Here is a 25179-nt window from a genome sequence, read left to right as displayed (position 1 = left end):
AAAGTTTTATGCAAGAAGTACCACTACAATAGTGTTTATGTAATTTTTTTAAAAAAAGAAATTCATTCCCCAGAGTTGAGGGAAATAAGACATTCCAAGTGGAGGGAGAGATAAGGGGAAAGAAAGCATCATTTGTTCAGGGAGCTGTGATCAGCTCAGCACAATAGGAACCCACCCGAGGTGAGGCATAGAAAAGTCTAGAGAAGCAAGAGCCAAATCACAGAGAGCCTTGTTTTCCCCTTTCACTGAGGCAGACTGAATCACCTGGCACATGGGAATCTTCCTCCCCACTCCAAGAAAAGCATTTTCTTTGTTTGGTTTTGTTTCCAATGGCCATAGGGCAAAACAGATGAAGGACTGAAACTTTGAGACCTCTTGAGTATTTCCAAAGTATCCTAGTAATTTGAATGCTGACAAGGCCAATAATTCATTGATCAGCCATCACTGAGCACCCAGAGGCTACAAGAAAGTTATTAGGAGTGACCAGCGTCCTTAATAAATGCAATTGCACTTTGCATGAGCCCAGTTTCCCTGGCGTGCTCCCAGCATGCACTATTCTCACACTGGGCACCAGAAGGGCTAAAACAAGATGGCAGCTCCCAGAGGAGTGCCCTCAATTACCCACAAGCATCTGGGCATAAGCTCTCATCATAGGTGATTATGGCCATGGGTTAATCTAGTGGTTCCTCCTAATTAATAGCCTGGAGTATTGAAGCAGCCAGAAGTGACCACAACACTCTGAGTTTTTGGAAAAGCCCAGCTGGCTGAGTGTCAGCCTTCCGTTAGACCAAACCTTGGTGTGTTGTTTAACCACATCACCCTTTCCTGGAATCCAGCCCTTTGGCTGACACTCTTCTGTGGAGACAGAGTGTCCCTCTTGCGGCTTAGAAATACCATTTAGGCTTTTCTTCTGCCTCAGCATTCCCATTTCTCATTCTTTCAGCTTCTTCCAATCCATTCTTCTCTTCTCTTGGGCATATGCTCAGTCTTTCCTCACTCATTTCTTCAGATTATTTTCTCCCAAGTTGTTTTATTTTTTTCTTCTCCTTCAAAGACCTGATGTCCATTTCTTTTCCCTGCTCCTTGATTTCTCAATTTCTCTCTCTCCCCCTCTGCCCTCCTCCCTCTTCTCCCACTCCCTGTCTTTTACTTTTTAATTGGCCTCAGATGAAAACAAAAAGATTAATCATATTGTGTGTTTCATGACTTGCTCAGGAGGTTCTTTTGTTTGGTTCATGGTTTTTTTCCAATTACTTGTTTTTATGTACTAAGCACCAATGAATCTACCAATCATTGAAACAAAAAGGGGATCACAACAATATCCTCCAGGGAGCCATCTTGTAGCCTGCTCCCCTACCCGCTGGCTTTCCCACCCCGGGGTAGCTACCATGCAGAATTTCGGGCATCATTCCTTCCTTTCTTTTTACACTGATTAATTGTATCTATGTGTACTGTAAAAAAAATTTTTTTTTACTCTAGTTTTTTAAGTTCATGAAAAGATTTGTGCTTTTTCTTTGTTTTGGCTTTATTTTACAGACTTTATAAAATCTTGAAATAAGTTCAAACTTACAGAAATGTTTCAAGGATGGTATACAAATTTCATATAGCCTTACTGATATATAGATTGTGTGTGTGTGTGTGTGTGTGTGTGTGTGCGTGTATGTGTAATTCTCCATCCCTGTATAGGGAGAGAGTTATAATTTTCCAAATAATTTGAAAATAGGTTTCATATGTCTTGCCTCTTTACCCCCTTAATACATCACTGTATATTTCCTAAGAACAAGGAATTCTCTTACATAACCCAAATGAGGAACGTCAACATTAATACCATACTTGTATCTTATCAACAGTCCATTTTCAAGTTTTGTCCATTGTCCCAATTTTTTCAAGTATGGAGTCTGGTCCAGGATCACATCTTGTGTTCAATTATTGTGTCTCTTTCGTCATCTTGAATCTGAAAATTTCTTCGGCTTTTCTGTGCTCTTCATGACATTAACGTTTCTCTGGGATTTTATTAATGTCCCTCAATTTGGATTCTTCTGATGTTCCCTTTTGATTGTATTCAGGTTATTCATTATTGGCAAAGATGCCACTGAAGTGACACCATGTGTCATGTCCTTCTTAGTAAATCACAGCCAGAGACCCTCATTGATGGTATTTGTAACCCTTGGTTACCTTGCTGCCTGGCATCTCCAGACTGTATGTTTACATATGTTTAGGGGAAATTATTCTTTCACTTAATAGATACAATTGCTAAGATACAATGTTACACTGCTAAGATTTGTCCATATTGTTGCATGTGACTCCACCCTCTCTCTGTCCCCCACCCTCCTACAGGCACATACGCACCCACCTACACACGTGCTCACACGCACACACACACACACACACACATTTTCTTCCCGTCTTTCATTTTGCGGCCACATTCTTACGCAGAATCAGTTTGGAAGTATACAACTCCTAGAGGAACTACGTAACTTTCTTTTGTTCAGTTACTTGTAGACTAAATCTCCAGAGATTGGCATAAGGGGCCCAAAAATATGTGTCATTATGAAAATAGGTGGCTTGGCAAAGATGCAGAAACCAAAGAACCAAAAAAGAATCCTTCGAAGAAAGGGGAGGGGGGATCCTTCACTTTCACTCATTCAACCAACCAAACTATTGACATTTATTAACTGAGTAACTATTACGTCCCCAGCCCCACACCCCACTAGGTGAGGGCATATGAAGTATAAAAGCACAAGGGGCTTAGAAGCCCAGTGCTCCCCTCTATCAGCAGTGCACCTGTGGACACCTCTCTCATGCTTCAAGGCACACCACAGATGTCACCTCCTTAAGCTACCCGTTCCTGCACCTACCCTAAGTACCTAATTGAGTACCCGCTATTTTTCAAGCACAATGTTACGTGCTTTCCTCACAGTAGCTCTGAAAGGTAGGGATTACCCTCCTCCTCATTTCTCCAATGAGTAGACTAAGACTCAGAGTTCTCAATACTTGGAAACAGTCGCACAGCTGTTTCAGGGCAGAGTCAAACTATGTGCCCAAACAGGACTTCGAGGTTGATTTGTCTTCTCACCATTCCACAAGGAGTCCTAAGAGAGTCGGTGTTTTTTCTCTAAGACTCTGAGAACGTCTTGCTTATAGCTCCAGTACCATGGTTATTACTCTGTATCACAGTTACCACCACGTGCCTCCCACGTGATGGATTTTGAGCTGCTCAAGCCTGAGAATAAAGTCGTGCTTATTTTTGAGTCCCCAGAACTCAACAGAGTAACTGCAAATACAGTCTTCATTAGTCACAGAGTCCATATTTGAGAATTCGCTGACATTCGTTTGTCATCCCAATGTCAGTATTAGGGGCACTTTCGTAGTCATGAGCATGCGCAGAGGATGAAAACTTGGAGTGACCGCCCACGCACATTCCAGCTGAGGTCCAAAGGCACTGCCATGTCTTCTGGTTTCAGCTCTCAGATTGTAAACACGTGTCTTTCTCATGGTCTATATAGTGCCTTTTTCTTTCTCTTTCTTTCTTTCTTCCTTTCTTTTTTTACAATTTTGTACTTTTTGTTGGTGATTTCACTGCTTAAAATGGCCGACAAGCATAGAGCTGAAGCACTGTCCAGTATTCCCAAGCGCGAGAAGGCTGGGATGTGTCTTCCAGAGGAAATATGTGTGTTAGCTAAGCTTTCTTCAGGCATGAGTTATAGTGCTGCTGGCTGTGAGTACACTCTTAATAAGTCAACAGTATGTATCAAATAAGGTGTCCTTACACAAAAACATATGTAAAACTAGTTATGTATTGATTGGTTTACAAAAACATTGTGACCAGAGACTGGTAGGAACCTAACCCTGTATTCTCCCCTAGAAGCAATGGTTCAGTACTGCTAATTCACTGTTCGTGGTGACTTTGTAGAACGTAATGACCGTGACTAATAAGAAGCAATTGTAATAGGTCATAAATAACTGTATTTAAAATAAGGAAGGAAAGGGGCGCCTGGGTGGCACAGCGGTTAAGCGTCTGCCTTCTGCTCAGGGCGTGATCCTGGCGTTATGGGATCGAGCCCCACATCAGGCTCCTCCGCTATGAGCCCGCTTCTTCCTCTCCCACTCCCCCTGCTTGTGTTCCCTCTCTCGCTGGCTCTCTCTCTGTCAGATAAATAAAATCTTTAAAAAAATAAAATAAGGAAGGAAAGAAGACATCTGTTGGTGAAATGACATGCTTCATGAACCCACATGAAACCAAAATGATATATAGAGAGATATAGTAAAGAAGTGTCAGCAGTGTAGCATAGGCAGAAAATTGATGATTATTATTATTACTATTATATAATAAGGAGAACACACGAAAGGGAAGGGGAAAAATGTACATTTCCTTCTGAATGGGAAGAAAATGTTCTGCGAAAATTTCTTTCCAAAAGAATGAATATTTATTACACAAATTCAAGCATTTCTGGCTGCCCTGAATTTAACACTCCATAGTTCATAGCTTTTCCCTTGGTATCTCATTGAGCACATGAAAAATCTGTAGGTTTTATGTCTGCAAAAATACAATGGCACCCCATTTTTTAAACATGAAAATTTTCAAGAGCTCACTCTAACTCTTCCAAATTCTTTATAATTAAATGTTGTCTTACTAAATAACACCGCAGGATTGGGTCCACTTTTAAAGAAAAGTGCACTGTAATATTTATCTCCAAGCTCTTCACAAAGCCAGGAAGAGGAATTCGTTTGACCTTTATACTGACTTTATGGATCAGATTCTGTGCTGTGGCATGATGGGAAAGGGCCTGACCTGCCAGTTTCTTATCCATATGGTCGTGGTAAAAGCAGACATAACATTATGGCTCAAACAGAACAAAGATGAGCTTACAAAGTACATGGTATAAATAATTCCAAAGCTTTGGGACACAGATCTCGTTTTTCAAGACACAAATCTCATGTAACCATAATCATGATTGGTGGTGGGGAATTTTAAAAACAGAGTCTTCCCTAAGCCCTCCAGACTTAGTGATACCACAGCTAAATCAGGTGATCCCAACACATGATTCACATCCCACAAAAAATGAAATGTTTACAAAAATAAGACTCCCAAAGGACAAAGTAGCCTTTTCTCAAATCCATTCAAATTTTTAAGCCAATCTTCCTATGTTTTGTTTGACATAACTACCATGTTTCCTATTCCTATTCTAAACTAAGAAGTCCATACACACACGGGGCTCTGACAGTTGCCTTACTACACGTAGGGCGGGAACCAAGTCTATTAGTAGAGTGAGCTATACATACATGTATTTTTTATCATAGAAATTCTAAACCACACACAAAAACGGGGGGGGGGGGGGCGCGCCTGGGTGGCTCAGTCGTTAAGCGTCTGCCTTCGGCCCAGGGCGTGATCCCGGCGTCCTGGGATCGAGCCCCATGTCAGGCTCCTCTGCTGGGAGCCTGCTTCTTCCTCTCCCACTCCCCCTGCTTGTGTTCCCTCTCTCGCTGGCTGTGTCTCTCTCCGTCAAATAAACAAATAAAATCTAAAAAAACAAAACAAAACAAAACGGTAGGAGGAATAGCATAACCAACTCCCGTGTTCATGGGTTGTCCCATGCACCACGCAACTGTATTCTTAAATACGAAGAAAAGATTATAGAACGTTCTACCTTGTTCTGCCTACACCTGCAGCAAACAATAACAGCACCACCAACACTGAACGCTTTGCAGAATATGAGCTGTTTGACTTGCAAACACATTGAATTTCAACCTGAAATGCCCAGTGGAGTGGCTGCATAGAGTCGTTTTCCAAATCCCTTGTATAATAAAAATTGATGAGTATAAAAATCTGATTTCCAAACAGAAATTGTTTATTTTTATAAAATTATGCATTTTCATGTTGTAATATTGGTAAATACAATCACATAAATGAACATGGGGATGTATCGTAAAATTAACATTTTATGATATCGTGAAATAATTCTTCATTTCTTTGGTGTGATAATAGTATTATGATTAAGTAGGAATATTTCTTTATTTTTAGGAAACTCATAATAAGGCGTTTAAGGGAGAAATGTTGTAATGTCTGTAACTTGCTTCCAAATGGTTCAGCTATTGTATCTGGGTGTGGGGGGGGGGGTGTAGATGTGGAGTTGACCAACTTTTTCTGTAAAGGACCAGATAATAAATGTTTTAGGCTTTGCAAACCAAGAAACAAAATCAAGGACATTTTGTAGATAACTATGTAGCCAGTTAAAGTGTTGCTACTTAAAAAAAAAATTTTTTTTATTTATTCATTTGAGAAAGAGAGAGAGAGCACGAAGGTGGGGGGGGGAGGGAGAGAGACAGAGAAAGATGCAGACTCCCCGCTGAGCAGGGAGCCTGAGGACAATGTGGGGCTTGGTCCCAGGACCCTGAGACGCGTAACCAACTAAGCCACCCAGGTGCCCCCAAAATATTGCTACTTAAAAGCATAAAAACCTTTAACTCAGGGCTGTACAAAACAGGTGATGAGTCAGATTTGACCATGGCCATAGCTTGCCGAGTCAATGTAACAGAGAGATACATAGATGAAAGAGGATAGATAGATGATAGATGATAGATGATAGATAGATAGATAGATAGATAGATAGATAGATAGATAGATAGATGATAGATAGATGATAGATAGATAGATGATAGATAGATAGATAGATAGATAGATAGATAGATAGATGATAGATAGATGATAGATAGATAGATAGATAGATAGATAGATAGATAGATGATAGATAGATAGATATTAGGGCAAATGTAGGAAAAGATGAACAGTCGTTGAATCTTAGTAGAGAGTACATGGATGTTCATTGTATTAGTCTTTCGAGTTTCCTTTATGTTTGAGTATTTTCATGATAAAAAGTTGGGGAAAACACAAATACATAAAAATATAATGAAAATGAATACCAGCCATCATGCAAACACCTAGAGATCAACACCATCAGTATCTTCGTCAAACTGCTTTTATTTTTAATTCCTGGAGTGTGTAGAGTATGGGTTTTTCCCAAAGATATTGGGATCCTACCCATATGAAGTTTTATAGCCTGACTTTTTATTCCACATTTTTTCATAAGCATTTTCACATGTCATCATATTAATGGACTCATTAATATCCTATTGAACAAGTTTTTTTTTTTAAGATTTTTTTAATTTATTTATCCGACAGAGAGAGACAGCCAGCGAGAGAGGGAACACAAGCAGGGGGAGTGGGAGAGGAAGAAGCAGGCTCATAGCGGAGGAGCCTGATGTGGGGCTCGATCCCAGAACGCCGGGATCACGCCCTGAGCCGAAGGCAGACGCTTAACCGCTGTGTCACCCAGGTGCCCCCCTACTGAACAAGTTTTTAAATGTCTTAATTATTTTCCAATTTTTGAACATTTAATTCATTCCTAACTCTTCACCCAACAAGTAAGAAATATTTCTTAATGTGGTTTTGATCTATTAATGTATTTCCTCCTTGAGAAAAGACTTTCCGTAATCATGAGCATAAATAAGGCAATGTTACTGTGCATGTGTGTTTCTTTCATGGGGGAGAGCAAGACGAGATGATAAAAACTGATGGTTAACATCGTTGGGAAAAAAATCCATCTCTTCAAAGTCCTTGTAAATTAGTCACCTTAAGAGGATAATTTGGGGGGGGGGGGCGGCGCCTGGCTGGCCCAGTTGGCAGAACACACGACTCTCAATCTCAGAGTCATGAGTTTGAGCCCCACGTTGGGAGTGGAGTCTACTTAAAAAAAAAAAAAAAAAGAATGAGAAAGGATAAATTGAGTAAGATGAATAAGAAAAATAAATTTTTTTTATTTTGGTAAAATATACATAACATGAACTTTACCATTTTAACCATTTTTAAGCACACAATTCAACTGGCGTAAGTCCACTCAGCCTTGTGCAACCATCACCATCACCCATCTCCAGAACTTTCTCATCTTCCCAAACTGAAACTGTCCCCTTTAAGCAATGACCCCCCATACTCCCTCCCTCCAGCCGGGTCAACCTCAATTCTACTCTCTGTCTCTATGTACTTGTCTATTCTAGGTACGTCATTGTGAGCGGAATTATATTTGCCCTTTTGTGTTTTGCTTATTTCATTAGTATAATGTTTTTGAGGTTCATCCACGTTGTAGCCTGTGTCAGAATTTCACACCGTTTTAAGGCTCAGTATCATTCCCCTGTATGTATATACCACACTAAGTTTATCCATTCTCTGTCAGTGAACATTTGAGCTGTTCCATCTACTGTGAATAGTCTTGCTAATGAACATGGGTGTAGAATTATCTGTTTCCATATCTGCTTTCAGTTATTTTGGGTGTGTACCCAGAAGCAGAATGACTGGATCATACAGCAAGTGTATGTTTGTCTAACTTTGTAAGGAACCACCAAACTGCTTTTCAGACAACAATATTTGATAATATGGGGCGCTTGGGTGGCTCAGTCGTTAAGCATCTGCCTTCAGCTCAGGTGATGATCCCAGCATTCTGGGATCGAGCCCCGCATTGGGCTCCCTGTTCAGCAGGAAGCCTGCTTCTCCCTCTCCCTCTCCCTCTGCTTGTGTTCCCTCTCTCACTGTCTCTCTCTGTCAAATAAATAAAATCTTTTTTAAAAAATTTGATAATAGACATTGGGCATTATAGATTATTTTTCTTCTCACGGTTTCTTTGCTGACTTGCTGGTCCACAAGGCCAATCTTGATCTGGCCCTGGTACCTGTCACCCTCATCCCCTACCTAGTCCTTGTCCCTCACTTTATGCAAGACACACTGGCTGCTTGTTGACCTCTGACTCCTCGGGCACACTCCCTCTGCCCGGAACAAGTTCTGCAGTTACACACGGGGTCCATGCCTCACTTCCTCCCGTGTCTCCTCCAGGGTCACCTCCTTGGAGAGGCCAGCCTACCCCGAGCACCCTATCCACAGTAACCGTGCCCTGTCACTCTCTATCCTAACTTCCTACTGCCCATCGGCGCTCAACCCAGAGAATGTTCACTTGCCTTTGCGTCTCTCCAGTTGGATGTAGGGAATCTGTCTGCAATAGTCACTGCTGTCACCCCGTGTTGGACCCTTAGTAGCTGTTCAATAAATGTGTGTTGTTCAGACTGGGGCCCATGAATGAATACTTGAGGCTTGGCCTTGATTTGCCAGACAGAGATCTTATCTAAGACTTCTTAAATCCACATATTTGGTATATTTGCCGGAGTTTTGATTACGCTGCATGGTAATTCCTCCCGCATATCTATCGTGTGAGTTAGGCCATACACTTTGTGATAACTTTTTTTACTTTCTGGTTTTTATTTTGAAAACTTTTAAAGCTGTGCACGAGTTACAAAGAGTAATATAGTGACTACCACATTCCTTCCACGGAGGGTCACCGATTGCCAACAGTTCCACACATTTGCTTTACCACTCCCCCGTATCTTTATTATTTTTATTGTCATTCTGAGAATCTTGGTCACTCCCCCGTATCTTTATTATTTTTATTGTCATTCTGAGAATCTTGGTGACATGACTCTTAAATTTCTTACTCAAACATTTGAAAACCACTACAGAGCTGGCTTCCTTAGGGTTTCCAATTTTCACCTTAAATGTCCTCTGAGGGACGCCTGGGTGGCTCAGTCAGGTAAGCGTCTGCCTTCAGCTCAGGTCATGATCCCAGGGTCTTGGGGTCAATTTCCACATCGGGGTCCCTGCTCAGCGGGGAGCCTGCTTCTCCCTCTGCCTGCCCCTCCCCTGCTCGTGCTCTGTCTTGCTCTCTGACAAATAAATAATTAAGATATTTTTTTAAAAAAATTTAAAAATAAATAAATGTCATCTGAGATCTAACTGATCTTGGGTGACAAGAAAAAGATGCAAGAAGTACATATATACAAACCCAGGACATATTTTTATTTTTATTTTTTTTAAGGTTTTATTTATTTATGTGACAGAGAGACAGCCAGCGAGAGAGGGAACACAAGCAGGGGGAGTAGGAGAGGAAGAAGCAGGCTCCCAGAGGAGGAGCCCGATGTGGGACTCGATCCCAGAACGCCGGGATCACGCCCTGAGCCGAAGGCAGACGCTTAACGACTGCGCTACCCAGGCGCCCCCCAGGACATATTTTTAAAGACAAGTTCTTCACCTTGCCAACCAAAAGTTACATCATGAATTAGGAGCTAGATTTCATCAGTCTCTAATGCTTTACTTACCCCGTGAAGACACAACATGGATTCTGCCCCCAGATACATTTTACCGAAAGGGGCATGTGACACGCTGGAGTGTCACTTCACACCTGGGTCCTGCGGGGCTCTGACAGAGGATGCACGGACTCCAACCTCATCCCAGCGCTGGGAGGAAATAAATTCACGAAGCCCCTTTGGACATCTTTCCCTTTAACTCTACTGCCATCTAGTGGGTAGAAAAGAGAATGCCGGGCTCCGTGAAAAAGAGAAGGTGGATGGATCCTATTTGTTTACTTCTCTGGATTCAAAGCCTGTCTTACTGCAGAATAAACTGTTTTATTGCAAAATAAACTACCGTGGTCTTTTTGCTTTGCTTTGGATTAAGAACAGCTTCTAAGAAAAAAATATACTTTAAAAATTAGACGGTATTTCACACTATCCTGAAAAGAAGCTGAGCAACAAAGGCTTGCTTTTCCTGGTGAAAACCTCTGGCCCAATTGGCCTCGTGAATGATTCCTACATCTTCCCTTCTCACTCCAAGCACATACTCAGGTCTTCAGTATGGCATTTTCCTTCTTTCTGGTGGGATAGGGAGGAGAAAAGAGGCTCACCCGAGCCTGCTCCCCCACCCTTTCTCTAGACTCATGGCCTCCTTCCCCAGGGACCACTGGCTTACTGGTTATGCTTGGTGTCTGGCCCGCTGGGATGGAAGCCTCAGGAGGCTGGAGGTTTTTACTGCCCTGCACCCCTATTCTGTTCACCGATGTATCCCAAGTGTCTGGAGAATGTCTGAGGCACACATGACACACATTTGATAACCGTTCATTGAATAAATGAAGGAATGGCTGAGGTCACTCAAGAAATGGATGTAAAGATGAATTTGCAGCATCTGTGTTGTTCGGTGACTGTGATACCTTTTCTCTGGGCAGACCACATTTCCATTCGCAGGCCACAGCCTGGTTTTGAATATATACTTCTCGCTATAGACCAAACGTTTGTGTCCCCCCAAAATTCATATATTGAAACCTCACGTCCAATGTGGTGAATGGCATTAGGAAGGCAAGGCCCTTGGGAGAGGCTTAGGTCATGAGAGGGGAGCCCCAGGAATGGGATTAGTGCTCCTGGAAAAGAGGCCTGACAGAGCTGCCTCATCCCTTCCTCCATGTGAGGACACAGTAAGAAATCCGTGACCCGGAACAGGGCCCTCACCCCAGCATGCTGTTCCCCCGACCTCAGACTTCCAGCCTCAAGGACTACAAAAAACAAATTTCTCTTGTGTTTCAGCCGCCCAGTCTGTGATATGTTGTTACAGTGGCCCGAAGGAAGAAAACACTTCCCTTCGGAGGAGACAAACACTTCTTACAAGTCACTGACTATTTCCACTTAAATCAACATGGCCGCTGAGAGTTAAATTCTGACATCAAAAACAGGGTTATCGATAGGAGCTGTGTCATGCTGGAATCAAATCACTTTTTTTTTTAAACCATAAAGCATATGTTCACTGTGCTGGAACTTAAAATTTAATTTAATTTAAGAGAAAAGAAAAGAAAAAAGCAAACTAGAGAAGACAGAGATGCTTACTTTAGGCTAAATCTTAGAAAGAATGTCCTGGAAACTCCTCTCCTCTCTCCTCTCTAGGGTAACACTCAGTTACCCTAATTGAAAGCATTACAGAAAGCTCAACTCACTTCTCAAAAATCAACAAGAAAGAACTTTTTCAAGTATCTCATGGACTGGTCTGCTCGCTCTGGACTAAGGCTGATTTAGAAATCTGGCCCCTAGACACACTTGTAAAAGGATGGGGTTCTCCAGGAGCTCACGCAAATCTGTCTCGGCAGCCTGACACGATCATTGCTTTCAGATCGCACAGCACAATCTTGCAAGAGCTCACACCTTCGTTATCGAAATGTGTCCTCCCAGGATGTCAATGGTGTAGATGGGACCAGGTGCTATCTTTGCACTGTTCTGTGGCTTTTTTTTTTTTTAAGATTTTATTTCTTTATTTGACAGAGACAGCCAGCGAGAGAGGGAACACAAGCAGGGGGAGTGGGAGAGGAAGAAGCAGGCTCCCAGCGGAGGAGCCTGATGTGGGGCTCGATCCCAGAACGCCAGGATCACGCCCTGAGCCGAAGGCAGATGTTTTGTGGCTTTTAAGTAGAGAAACTGAATTCATCTTATTTCCCCCCTCCATGTCAGCCTCCCAAGGTCATGGACATGACTGCCACTCCAGCACAGGGCCAGGGGACTCTCCCACTTTCCACCAGACCATTCTGCGTCCTGGAGAGAACTTCATGCCTCTGTAAATCGTAGCGGGTGCATGCAGCAGGAGCCCTAGATCTCAGCTGGGGGCTTCCAAATGCTTTGGTGGAAACAGCTTGTGGCAAGGAACACAGCTGGGTCATCATCTGTGTGACCATGGGCAAGTTAAGTAACCTCTCTGGGCTTTAGATTCCTTGTTGGTAAAGTGATCGTGTAGGTCTGTGTGGTCTTTAACGTAGTGGATTCCAGATGATGAGTCCATGGGTCAGAAGGGAAAAAAATCTTTTTAATTTTAAGGATTAACATGGAATTTAATTTTAATCATTGACGAGGATTAACTCTTTATTATATGAAATAAATTCAAGATACCAACAACTATAACCACCTACCCATCCCTCCTCTCATCCTGGCTCCAACCAGAATTGACACAGAGATTCACATGAAGACCCAAAAAACAACTTTATTAGGGGGTCGGTCAGGTGCCAAATGCCCCACAGAGTAATAGGGAATCTCATAAAACTGAATAAGGGAGCGCCAGCTGGCATCTCCCAATGAGCTGGATTTGACAACCACACCTGATGCCAGTCATACACAGAGCAGCTGATCAGGGTGGTGCCTCTTCTAGCTGGATGAGGCTGGGCCTCTGCTCTCTACCCCCAGCGCTGTGCCTGCTTCAGGGGGCTGTGAAGTGGGCCGCTCAGCTATTGCCCCCGAACGCTCTAAAACAGGTCGGAACAGAATAGTAAGATACTGCAAGGCCATGCACACTGTCGGCCACGATTCATTGCCGTCTCTAGTTCCCATCTCAAATGGTGTTCCACTCGCTGTTCAACATCACTCACCAGAGATCTTACAATGAATGCCAGTCAAAAGTCTAAGTACCCCAAATAATGCAAAGCCAGGAACACTAAAAAAAAAAAAACCAAATTTTAACACAAACTCATATCAACGATTACTTTTCCAGCGAGAAGCTGAATTCCAAACACGAAATCCTTTGACTTTGGAGGATTGAAGCCTGAAGACATTAAGTTTCAACATTTCTCTCACTCAGATTTGCAGGGAGCAGGAATTTTCTCCTCAAGTACATAATCCTGAGATCAAAACTGTCTCCTTCACGAGTGTTACAGACAGAAGATCATGGATCTTGGTGGAATAAAAGGTACTTTCAGGAGCAAGCCAGAAGGACCTCTAACCAGACACAGGCCTCTTCCAGTGCTCCTGAGACAGGAGCCATTGAGAAGGTTCTAGTGATTGGCAGGCACTCCTGTATCTCCCTGTCGATTGCTATAACTCTGTTTCTCAGCCAAGATAAAGAATTTATCCTACACCTTCCACTCTGCAGCTGTGTGCTCCGGAAGATGCTAGGACCGTCCACGCATTTTTAGGCCATTCCCAGAACTGTTGGTGCAACGAGTACCAGTTGCCACATTGAGGGTTTGGTTCAAGTTCCTGTAGACAGTGATGAGTTAAACACGTATAATCGATGCTAGTCATCCTTAAAAAGGAAGGAAATTCTGACACAGGTTATAACATGGATCAGCCTTGAGATGTTATGCTAAGTGAAAGAAGCTAGTCACACACACAAAAATAAATAAATAAATAAATAAATAAATAAATAAATAAATAAATAAATAAATACTGTACGATTCCATTTATATGATGGTACCCGGAAGACTGAAATTCATGGAGACTGAAATTCGTGGTGGTTGCCAGGAGCCGAAAGAAAGATGAGGAGTTACTGTTCCGTAGGTACAGAGTTTCAGTGTGGGAAGATGAAAAAGTTGTAGAAATGGACGGTGGGGAGCAGAGCCCAACAATGTAAATGTAACTTAATATCACTGAACTGTACACTTAAAAATACAATGACGATCGTCAGTTTTGTGTTACGTATATTTTACCACAAGTTTTGAATATTTTCATAAAAAACATCCCCCTTAACTGGATTATAGAGCTAAGAACACTGGTCTACGATTCTCTCCAACCCTTAGTTATCCAGCAATGGCAGATACAATCAAACCACCAGGATATCTGGAGGTTCTTTTAGTAAATTCCATAGCCTACCCAGTCCTCCTGCACTCCCCACTTTGGTCCAGGGAAGAAAGCTCTTCCTTCAACACGTCCATCTCTAGGTCAAGCTGGGAAGAGAGCTTCCACTCCATGTTCTTGCAATTTAAAAAGTAAAGAAGCACCGAATCCGACTGGTGAGAGCTGACATTCACAAGCATGGTCAATTTGGTGGGCAAGTCCCAGGTAAGAGTTCACAGCACCTGTCCTTCTCTTTGTGTGGTTAAGCCAACTATGCCTGGCCCACTCTAGCAATCCAGAGCAATCTACAATCTCTCTGTTCCACCTCCTCTGCCTGGGACCATCTATGAGGCAATCAGCCTTGTGGAATGGGCCTGGATGAACTCAGCTGTGGGGGAAGGAGGAGGGGGCTGCCCTCTGGACTGGGCTTCGACTATCCTCTCCCTTTGCCTGCCCTGAGACCAAAGTGACACTTTGATCTTCATCTAGGTCTCAGCGTCTTGAACCTCCTAACCTCCACTCATCTTACGTTTTCACCTGGGACCCGAAAGAAAGAAAGAAAGAAAGAAAGAAAGAAAGAAAGAAAGAAAGAAAGAAAGAAAGAAAGAAAAAGAGAGGAAGGAAGAAAGAAAAAGAGAGGAAGGAAGAAGGAAAGAAGGGAGGGAGAAAGGAAGGGAGGGAGGGAGGAAGGGAAGAATGAAGGAGGGGAGAGGGAGGGAGGGAAAGAAAAGTAAAGGAAGGAAAGGAAGGAAGGAAGGGGAAGAAAGAGAAAGAAAGAAAGGAAGAAAAGATTAACAAGAGAAAAACAAAGCATGCAACACACATGACTTGGGAGAAATATAAACAAAGAGCATCTCAAAGCAGTGGCTTAGAACTCCAGCTTATGCAGCATCTTCGACCAAGAACAATAAATTTCTAGAAAAATGACAGGACAAAGAAAAGTAGTTTCAGACTCCCAAGGATGGCAAACTGTGGAAGGGTAAATACATGGGAGGAAACTAATGAAGTAAGGTTTGTTTGCAGATGCCTTCAGTGTCTTTGGTCTGATAAGATTCTATCTCCAGCAGAAGGAGAATTTATACCCTGCCTTTAGGCAGAGAAAGGGGAGCCTTTTCTGTGTTTGCTCTCTCTTAATTGCTTTCAGCTCAAAATATTTTTTGTCAAAGAGGCATATTTTGGAGTGACATATTCTGGTTTCCTTCACAGAAAAGGAAGCAGCAAAGAAATGGTAGAGGATAAAAGATGTCATTCCCCCAAAATTATCATCAAATGTCTTTTCAGGACAGGAATTTTTTTTTTTTTTTTAAGATTTATTTATTGGGTGCCTGGGTGGCTCAGTCTGTTAAGTGTCTGCCTTCGGCTTAGGTCAGGATCCTGGAATCTTAGGATCGAGTCCTGCATCTGGCTCCTTGCTCAGCAGGGAGTCTGCTTCTCCCTCTGGCCCTCCTCCCTCTCATACTTTCTCTCTCTCACTCTCTCTCTCAAATAAATAAAGTCTTTTAAAAAAAAAAGATTTATTTATCTATTTGACAGAGAAAGCACAGAAGTGCAGGGGTGGGGGCAGAGGGAGGGAGAGAGAATCCTCAAGCAGACACCCCACTGAGCAGGGAGCCCAACCTGGGGCTCAATCCCAGGAGCCTGAGATCATGACCTGAGCCGAAGTCAGATGTTACCCAGGCACCCCAAGACAGGCATTCTTTTTAAACATTTCCTTTCAAATTAAATATATTTCACTTTATACAAACTCAGTTTCTTATTTCTTTTTCATTTTGTCCAAACTGATAAAATTTTCCTAATTGTCAGGGCGCCTGGGTGGCTCAGTCGGTTGAGCCTTGGACTCTTGATTTCCACCCAAGCCATGATCTCACGGTCATGAGATCGAGCCCTGCTGAAGCCCTGCTATGAGCCTCTGCAGGGCTCCGAGCTCCAGGGGCAGAATCTGCTTGAGATTCTCTCTCTCCCTCTGCCCCTCCCCCCAATTCACACCTTCGCATGTGCGCACACGCTCTTTCTCTAAAATAAGTAAAATCTTAAAAAAAAAAAAAATTCCTAATTGTCCCCTGTCCACAAACCTCTACTTGAGGAACATCTGAGGAGTATTCCTCTGAAGTACTTTTTCGCTCCGAAACTCCGTGATATTAATACTGCTGCTTGTGCTTCCACCACCCTCCCCAAATCCCAGGAACTGAAGGGGTAATGCAGCTGACATGGAAACCAGGATTTAGTGCCTAATAGAATTCCTTGTACAGATAAATACTTGACAAGTAAAAATAATCATAATAAGGTCCTTTCTCCTGTGCCAGCAACACCCATGAACTTGTCTGACCTGAAGTTCCTTCTGCTTATCTGCATCCAGCTTCTGCCTGGGCTGGGACGCTCACTGCAGATAGGCAAAAATACCAGGACTGGCACAGCCCTAAGGCACATTGCACCAAAAACGCTTTTGCATAGGGACCCAGTTTATTTTTACTTCATGAAGCTGCATGCAAATTCAGCTTTCTCTGGTTTATCTCCTTGGAGTTAGTATTTATTTATTAAAGTGAAATGATCATGTCTTCCTCATTTATACACACCAGGACTAAAGTTAAAAGGTGCATTAACCTGTCTCCACTTCACGATGTTCTCCAGGTATCTGGGTTCATCAGAACTTATATATATTTCCCTAAGAATTATTAGCGAGGGAAAAAGAGAACTGTGTCCCCACCCCCACATCAAAAGCCGTTCTCTCTTTGCAAGCAACCAGTGCGCTTTTCAGCTGACACGTCCTAGATTGTTCTAAAAAGAGCAGCAGCATCAGAAACTATAAGAACAGATGATTCAAAGAGTCCCCGTGAACTGCCTCAGCCAGCTCATCATTATAAATGCAGGGCTAGGTAGGCGGAACATCTGTATTCTGAGTCACTCTATTTTTCTAGAAGGGACAATGTCACTAGCCCTCCTGCTGCATAAACCTTTGTGGTCTGCAAGCAGACTCCAGAGCTGGTTCACAGCGAGCTCGATCTTGAGACCGCAATGGACCCTCTCCCTGCTCTCATACAAATTCAACATGATTTTTTTTAAAGATTTATTTATTTATTTATTTGACAGAGAGAGAGAGAGTACACGAGTGCACAAGCAGGAGGAATGGCAGAGGGAGAAGTAGGCTCCCCACCAAGCAGGGAGCCTGATGCAGGGCTCCACCCCAGGACCCTGGGATCATGACCTAAGATGAAGGCAGATGCTTAACGCACTGAGCCGCCCAGATGCCCCTATATTTTTTTTTTATTTTTTTAAAGATTTTATTTATTTATTTGACAGAGATAGAGACAGCCAGCGAGAGAGGGAACATAAGCAAGGGAAGTGGGAGAGGAAGAAGCAGGCTCATAGCAGAGGAGCCTGATGTGGGGCTCGATCCCACAACGCCGGGATCACGCCCTGAGCCGAAGGCAGACGCTTAACTGCTGTGCCACCCAGGCGCCCCAAACCCCTATATTTTTTTTAAGTAATCTCTATGCCCAGTGTGGGGCTGGAACTCATGACCCTGAGATCAAGAGTCACATGCTCTATCAACTGAGCCAGTCAAGTGCCCCTAAGTTTATAAATAAATAAATAAATAAATAAATAAATAAATAAATAAATAAATAAATTTTAAGCAGGCTCCAAACCCAGTGCGGAGCCCAACATGGGGCTTGAACTCACGATCCTGAGATCAAGACCTGATGTGTGGGATGCTTAACTGACTGAGCCACCCAGATGCCCCCCTACATCTATATTTTGAGTAATGACTATGCAAAAATCAATGTGTGTTTTGTGTGTGTGTGTATGTGTGTGTGTGTGTGTGTTGGGGGCAGAAGGAATTAAACAACCTTAAAATCCTATAAGGTTTTGACACTGGTTCTCTAATGGCTGGAATGATGCAAATTTAGGAACGCTGCCTTTTGTGGGAATAAGTCCTAGGAAAAAGCAAAACGGGAATTGGCTTTTTTACCAGAAAACCAATTATTCCAAAAGAGAGTTCATTGAGGCTTTTTGGTTTGTGAGTAACAAAAAAAGATGCTGGTAAAAGAAAAAAAAAGTAAGTAAGACATTGATAAGAGAGAATGAGAACTAACAGCAGTTCAGGCAGAGCCAAGTTCACCAATGTGTTTTTAGGAGTTACTGCCTCCTCTTGTGTGACTCCTGCGGGGAAATCACACTGCTTATACAGAGACATGTCAACATATCTGTTGACTTTGCAAAACACTGATTTCCCCACATCAGCGTCCCTCCCCTCCAGCCGTGGTAAACAGCCTGACATTCAGGCTCACTGGCTTTGGTATGAGTCAGAGGTTCAAATCCTGGCTCTGCTCTGCCTACCTGTGTGTCTTAGGACAAGCTTCCTAACCTCCCAAGTTGCACTGATCTGTCTCGGACGGCAGTCGTCAGGGTACAATGAGATGGTCAGGTTCTCACCACAGAAGAGCTCCCGGCAAGCAAGCCTCGGATGACTGCAAGGGTGGCGGTTTATTGTTGTATATTTATCTAAATAAAGGTTCACGCTTACGGACACCTAGTCCAGAATAAAACGAAAACTCTCCAAGGTAGGCACTAAAACCTCAACCTCTAAAGTGACAGCAGCGTCGCATGAAATGCTTGTACAAGACAGCTGGGGGTAAAGGGGTGCGATGAAATCCGACGGAAGAAGCCAGGGTGGCAGACACACCACTTCGAAAACTTAGACACACTCAAGGGTCTGCCAAAGGAAGACGGCACGTCACGATCAGGGCTCCTAGAACTGGCTGCGGGTCCTAACTAGCGATTCCAGAAATTAAAAGGACCTGTCCTGAATCTGGTTTTGCCCAGGCCTCAGAGGAACTCTTGATTGTGTCATCTTTTCTACTGTTCTATCTGAGGGTAGAAATAGGAAGAGAAGGGGTAGCTGGAATGTATGGAGGGCCAATGACAGGACTGTGGCAGGAAGGATGTGTCTCAGGAAGGGAGAGGAAGTTGACTCATTATTCTCACTTCCTCTCAACTTCCCTTCCACCAATCTCTCCCCGAATGGCCAGGGCTCGGGCCCTGGACATCCTTCAAACTTGACCAGAACTGATCTCACTCTAACACAACATCACAAAACGGTATTGTTTTATTGTTACTTACTTTCAGTACTTGGTCCACATCCTGCATGAGATCCGTGTTTGTTGGGGGAAAAGCCCAGGTCAGGCCACCTGTGGAGGAGGAATACCTATAGGGTCATGGATGTTGGCCAGATCCACGGCTTCTGCAAAACCACCCTGCTGGGGGAGGGGAGGTATCTGTGACAGTCCAGAAGTGGAAGAGGGAGAAGAGTTAGGAGGGAATAGAAAGTTGGGAGAAAGAGGGGCACCTGGGTGGCACAGTCGTTAAGCGTCTGCCTTCGGCTCAGGGCGTGATCCCAGCGTTCTGGGATCGAGCCCCACATCAGGCTCTTCCGCTGGGAGCCTGCTTCTTCCTCTCCCACTCTCCCTGCTTGTGTTCCCTCTCTCCCTGGCTGTCTCTGTCACATAAATAAATAAAATCTTAAAAAAAAAAAAAAAAGAAAAGAAAGTTGGGAGAAAGAGAGAAGAAGAGTCAGGGAAATGATGGGAAGTGATGGAGCACACACTCCATGAAGGCTTAGGAGTGGGTTCTGAGTTCATGTAGAGTTTGTATCAGAGTTAATAGACAACAGCAGAAATAGGAGCTAGAAAAAAATGTGATTAAACATACATACACCGACTAAAGGCTCAAAGTGTCCTGAGCATATATGCAAAGGTAAAAGAAAAGACCTAGAGAAGATGAGAAGGTATGCAAGTGGTCTGCCAAGCCAAGGGAGCTCCCTGTGCACGTGCTTGCGGGCAACCGTGCACACCATCACTCATCCATCAATATCGGTGGAACTCTGCCCGTGTGCCGGGCACCGTCTGGGCTGTGAGCAAAGCCAGAGGTCTTGCTCTCCCGGTGCGTGCACACTAAAGCGTGAGACAGACGTTGATCATGTCATTGTAGAAACATCTACAAAATTGCAACTGGGAGGGGTGCTACGAAGAAGGGCTACACGGTACTGTAGTGAATAACAGAAAGATTAACCCAGTCAGGGAGATGTGAGAAGCTTCCCTGAATAAGCAACGCCTGACCTGAGCACTGAGTGTTGAGAAGATGTTAAGTGGGTGAAGAAGGGAAACAAAGGCAGCTCGGGAAGAAGAAAGTGTGTAAGGCCCTGGGGTGGCACGTTTGGGGACTGAGAGGAGGCAAGGCCAAGAGCCTGGGAAGAATAGGCAGGGGTGCCGGGCACTGAAAGGCAGGCAAGAACCAGGCCCCCGGGGACTGAGGACCATGGGATGGAGTCAGTCTTTATCTCAAAAACAGTGGGAAGTCATTGAAAGGAAATTGACAGAAACCCCCAAGAAAGTCTGAAAATGGCAAAAGAGACCCGTTTATACGTTATCCCCACTTTCTTTGGCATCTCCATTGACTATCAGTCTGGCTTAGCCTAAGCAACTGAACATGCCCAAAATCAGAAAAGAAAACATTTAACATTGTTAACTTAGTAATTTCTCTTAAATAACCAGTAGCTGTTAAATGCATTTTCCAGGGTGCCTGGGTGGCTCAGTCAGTTAAGAGTCTGCCTTCAGCTCAAGTCATAATCCCAGGGTCCTGGAATTGAGGCCCCCAGTGGCCTCCCTGCTCAGCAGGGAGCCTGCTTCTCCCTCTCCCCCGGCCTGCTGCTCCCCCTGCTTATGTGCTCCCTCTCTCTCTGTGTCAAATAAATAAATAAATAAATAAATAAATAAATAAATAAATAAATAAATTTTTAAATTAAGGGAAAAAATGCATTTTCCATCAACGTAAAAGAAAGACTCCCAATTCTGAACCACCACCGAAACACAAATGCCCAATATGTAAATTCATAATTCAATATCTAGTTATTCAAAGAGCACTGGATTAGAAGTCAAACAGCCTGAGTTCTAATTCTGACTCAGCCATTTATTAGTCACATGGCCTTGGGTAAGTCCCCAGACTTCTCTCCATCTCAGTTCCCTCATCTGTAAAACGGGATAATTACTGTTGCCCAACACACTCTACAGGATCAAAGCGAGGGCCTTTTGTAATAGAGCTGTATACCTAATAAAGAGATTATTATTACCTTTCTCCAAATAACATAGCAAAATGCACAACTTATTCCACTCAGATAATTTTTTTAACTTGACACATCAAACTGTTTTGCAATATTGTTACAAAATAATGCTTTATCTTGAAAGTCATTATAAAACTACTTCTGGGGCACCTGAGTGGCTCAGTGGGTTAAGTGTCCCACTCTTGATCTCGGCTCAGGTCTCAATCTCAAGGTCATGAGTTTAAGCCCCACGCTGGGCTCCCTTATGTACTTAAAACCACCAAAAAAGAGACTCTTTGAGGAGAAACATTTTGTTTCCCTTTATCGTAATACAAATGAAAAATTCAAGTCAAGTATTCAAACTTTTATACCTACTTTAAAATAGAAAGGACATATAAAAAGGTGTTCAGGGGTGCCTGGGTGGCGCAGTCATTAAGCGTCTGCCTTCGGCTCAGGGCGTGATCCCGGCGTTATGGGATCGAACTCCACATCGGGATCCTCCGCTGGGAGCCTGCTTCTTCCTCTCCCACTCCCCTGCTGTGTTCCCCTCTCTCGCTGGCTGTCTTTCTGTCACATAAATAAATAAAATCTTTAAAAAAAAAAAAAAAGATGTTCAACTCATAAAAAAAGAAGTGATGTTAAACATATATGAGATGTTATTTCTTTTTGTTAAGATTTTATTTATTTATTTGTCCGAGAGAGAGAGAGAGAGAGAGAGAGAGAGAGAGAAAGAGAGAGCACAAGCGGGGGAGTGGCAGAGGGAGAGGAAGAAGGAGGCTCCCTGATGAGCGAAGAGCCCGACATAGGACTTGATCCCAGGACCCTGGGTTCATGACCCAAGCTGAAGGCAGATGCTTAACCAACTGAGCCACCCAGGCATCACTGAGATGCTGTTTCTTACTCTTCATATTCACAAAAATATAAACTGTTGCCAGACAGTCTGTTGGGCATGTTTTGGGCAAATAGGCACTCTCATTTGCTACTGATGGGTACAAAATGGTACAGTTCTCATGAAGGGGAATTGAGTAATATGTAGCAAAACTACATACGCATTTACCCTTCGGCAGATCTAGGAATTTCCCCTGACAATACATCGCCAACTATACAAGAAAACACATGCACAAGGTTATTTATTACAACATTATTTGTTTTTTTTTAAGATTTTATTTATTTATTTGACAGAGAGAGAGACAGCCAGCGAGAGAGGGAACACAAGCAGGGGGAGTGGGAGAGGAAGAAGCAGGCTCATAGCGGAGGAGCCTGATGCGGGGCTCGATCCCATAACGCCGGGATCACGCCCTGAGCCGAAGGCAGACGCTTAACCGCTGTGCCACCCAGGCGCCCCTATTACAACATTATTTGTAATTGCAAAATACTGGGAACACCATAAAGGAGTGTGATTGAATCAACTATTTTGCACTTAGTGGAGTACTATACAGCTGGAAATTTTTTTAAAAATTTATGCAATGGCATAAATTAATTTTTGGAATATATTATTGAGTGGGAAAAAAAGAAGGTGCTAAAGATTATTTGTAGTATGCTACATTTTATATGATAAAGGTAAAATATATTTGCTCATTTATTTTTAGAAAAAAGAAAGACGCGGGGCGCCTGGGTGGCACAGCGGTTAAGCGTCTGCCTTCGGCTCAGGGCGTGATCCCGGCGTTATGGGATCGAGCCCCACATCAGGCTCTTCCGCCATGAGCCTGCTTCTTCCTCTCCCACTCCCCCTGCTTGTGTTCCCTCTCTCGCTGGCTGTCTCTCTCTCTGTCAAATAAATAAATAAATAAAATCTTTAAAAAAAAAAAAAAGAAAAGAAAAAAGAAAGACGGGCACCTGTCTGGCTCAGCTGGTTAAGCGTCTGCCTTTGGCTCAGGTCATGATCCTGAAGTCTGAGGATAGATTCCCGCATCAGGCTCCGTGCTCAGTAGGGAGCCTGCGTTCCCCTTGCCCTCTGCCCCTCCCCCTACTTGTTCTCTGTCTCTCACTCTCTCTCTCAAATAAATAAATAAAATCTTTAAAAGAAAGACAGAAAAGATAAACAAGAAACAAATGAATTTGATTACCTATGGTGTTGGGGGAATGAGATAGAACAGGAAAAGAGGATGTTGCTGAATATAACTTTTTATATAGTTTTGGATTTTGAACGAGGTTAACGTTTTACATATTCAAAAAATAGAAGTAAATAGGGGCACCTGGGTGGCTCAGTCGTTAAGCGTCTGCCTTTGGCTCAGGGCATGATCCTGGCGTTCTGGGATCGAGTCCCACATTGGGCTCCTCTGCTGGGAGCCTGCTTCTTCCTCTCCCACTCCCCCTGCTTGTGTGCCCTCTCTCGCTGGCTGTCTCTCTCTCTCTGTCAAATAAATAAAATCTTTTAATAAATAAATAAATAAATATAAAAAAATAAAAGTAAATCAACAAGAATGGGGGTGGGGGAGAAGGTTAAGTAGGAGAACCTGAAAGTGAAAGAAATGAATGTACTTGATTATAACCAAGTCGATAACACCATTATGAAGAAAAATAACGGATCCAAAAAGCTTTTGAACATAAGAACAAGGTGTTCTGACTGTACACTTTCAGTGGGATGTATATTTTAAGGACAAAAGAAATTTCGAACTTTACTTGGTAGGTTGTTTGGGTCGTGATATTGGTGAGGTAATTCAGAAATTGCTTTGTGTATATTGCAGGATTGAGCAAATCAGTAAATATATTGATATTTTAAGAAAGGAGTTCGGGGCCCCTGGGTGGCTCAGTCAGTTGGGCATCTTGCCTTTGGCTCAGGTTGTGATCCCAGGGGCCTGGGCTCAAGCCCCACATCGGGCTCTCTGCTCAGCCAGGAGCCTGCTTCTCCTCTTCCTCTGCCTCTGCTGCTCCCCCTGCTTGTGCTCTCTCTCATGAGCTCGCTCTCTCTCTCTCAAATGAACAGATGAAATCTTTCCAAAAAGAAAAAGAATAGAAAGCAGGAGTTCACTGTAGGAGAGCAAAGATACCAATATGGAATTGAGGAGGGAAGGGAAGAATCCTACACCATTGGCTTGGGTATCAATTCAAAGTGTCATTATGAACTCACGATTTTTGAAAAGTGTTCCCTGGTTCTGTCCATTGAGAAGACCTAAAAGCAATTTCACCCCAGAGTGACAAGGAACTACAGGTCTTGCTATCTGAACACCATTGCCCAAACCCTCTGGGAAAATGCCTAATTTCAAGGTGAGCCCAGATATCTTATTGTGCTAGAGATTAAGAAAGTGCTCAGAACTGAGGAAGATATATTGAAGAGATACAAGAACCAGTGTAAGGTGCTGTCACTTGCCAGATATAGGACAATTTGAGCGTTAAAATGGATAATGACAGGAATGGATTATAACACGCTGGAAAGCAGTGCCTGGATGGCTCAGTCAGTTAAGCGTCTGTCTTTGGCTCAGGTCATGATCCCAGGGTCCTGGGATCGAGCCCTGCCTTGGGCTCCTTACTTAGCGGGGGGGGCACTCCCCTTTCTTGTGCTTCCTCGCTCTCCGTCAAATAAATAAAATCTTTAAAAATAATAATAAATAATAAAAATTTTAGGAAGGGAGGAAGGGAGAAAGGAAAGAAGAAAGAAAGGAAGGAATAAAGAAAGAAAAGAAAGAACACTACCA

Source organism: Ursus americanus, chromosome 34, assembly GCF_024610735.1.
Source record: "Ursus americanus isolate L20-20 chromosome 34, mUrsAme1.1.p, whole genome shotgun sequence".
In the NCBI taxonomy this organism is placed as follows: Eukaryota; Metazoa; Chordata; class Mammalia; order Carnivora; family Ursidae; genus Ursus; species Ursus americanus.
Note: the sequence above shows the minus strand (reverse complement) of the source record.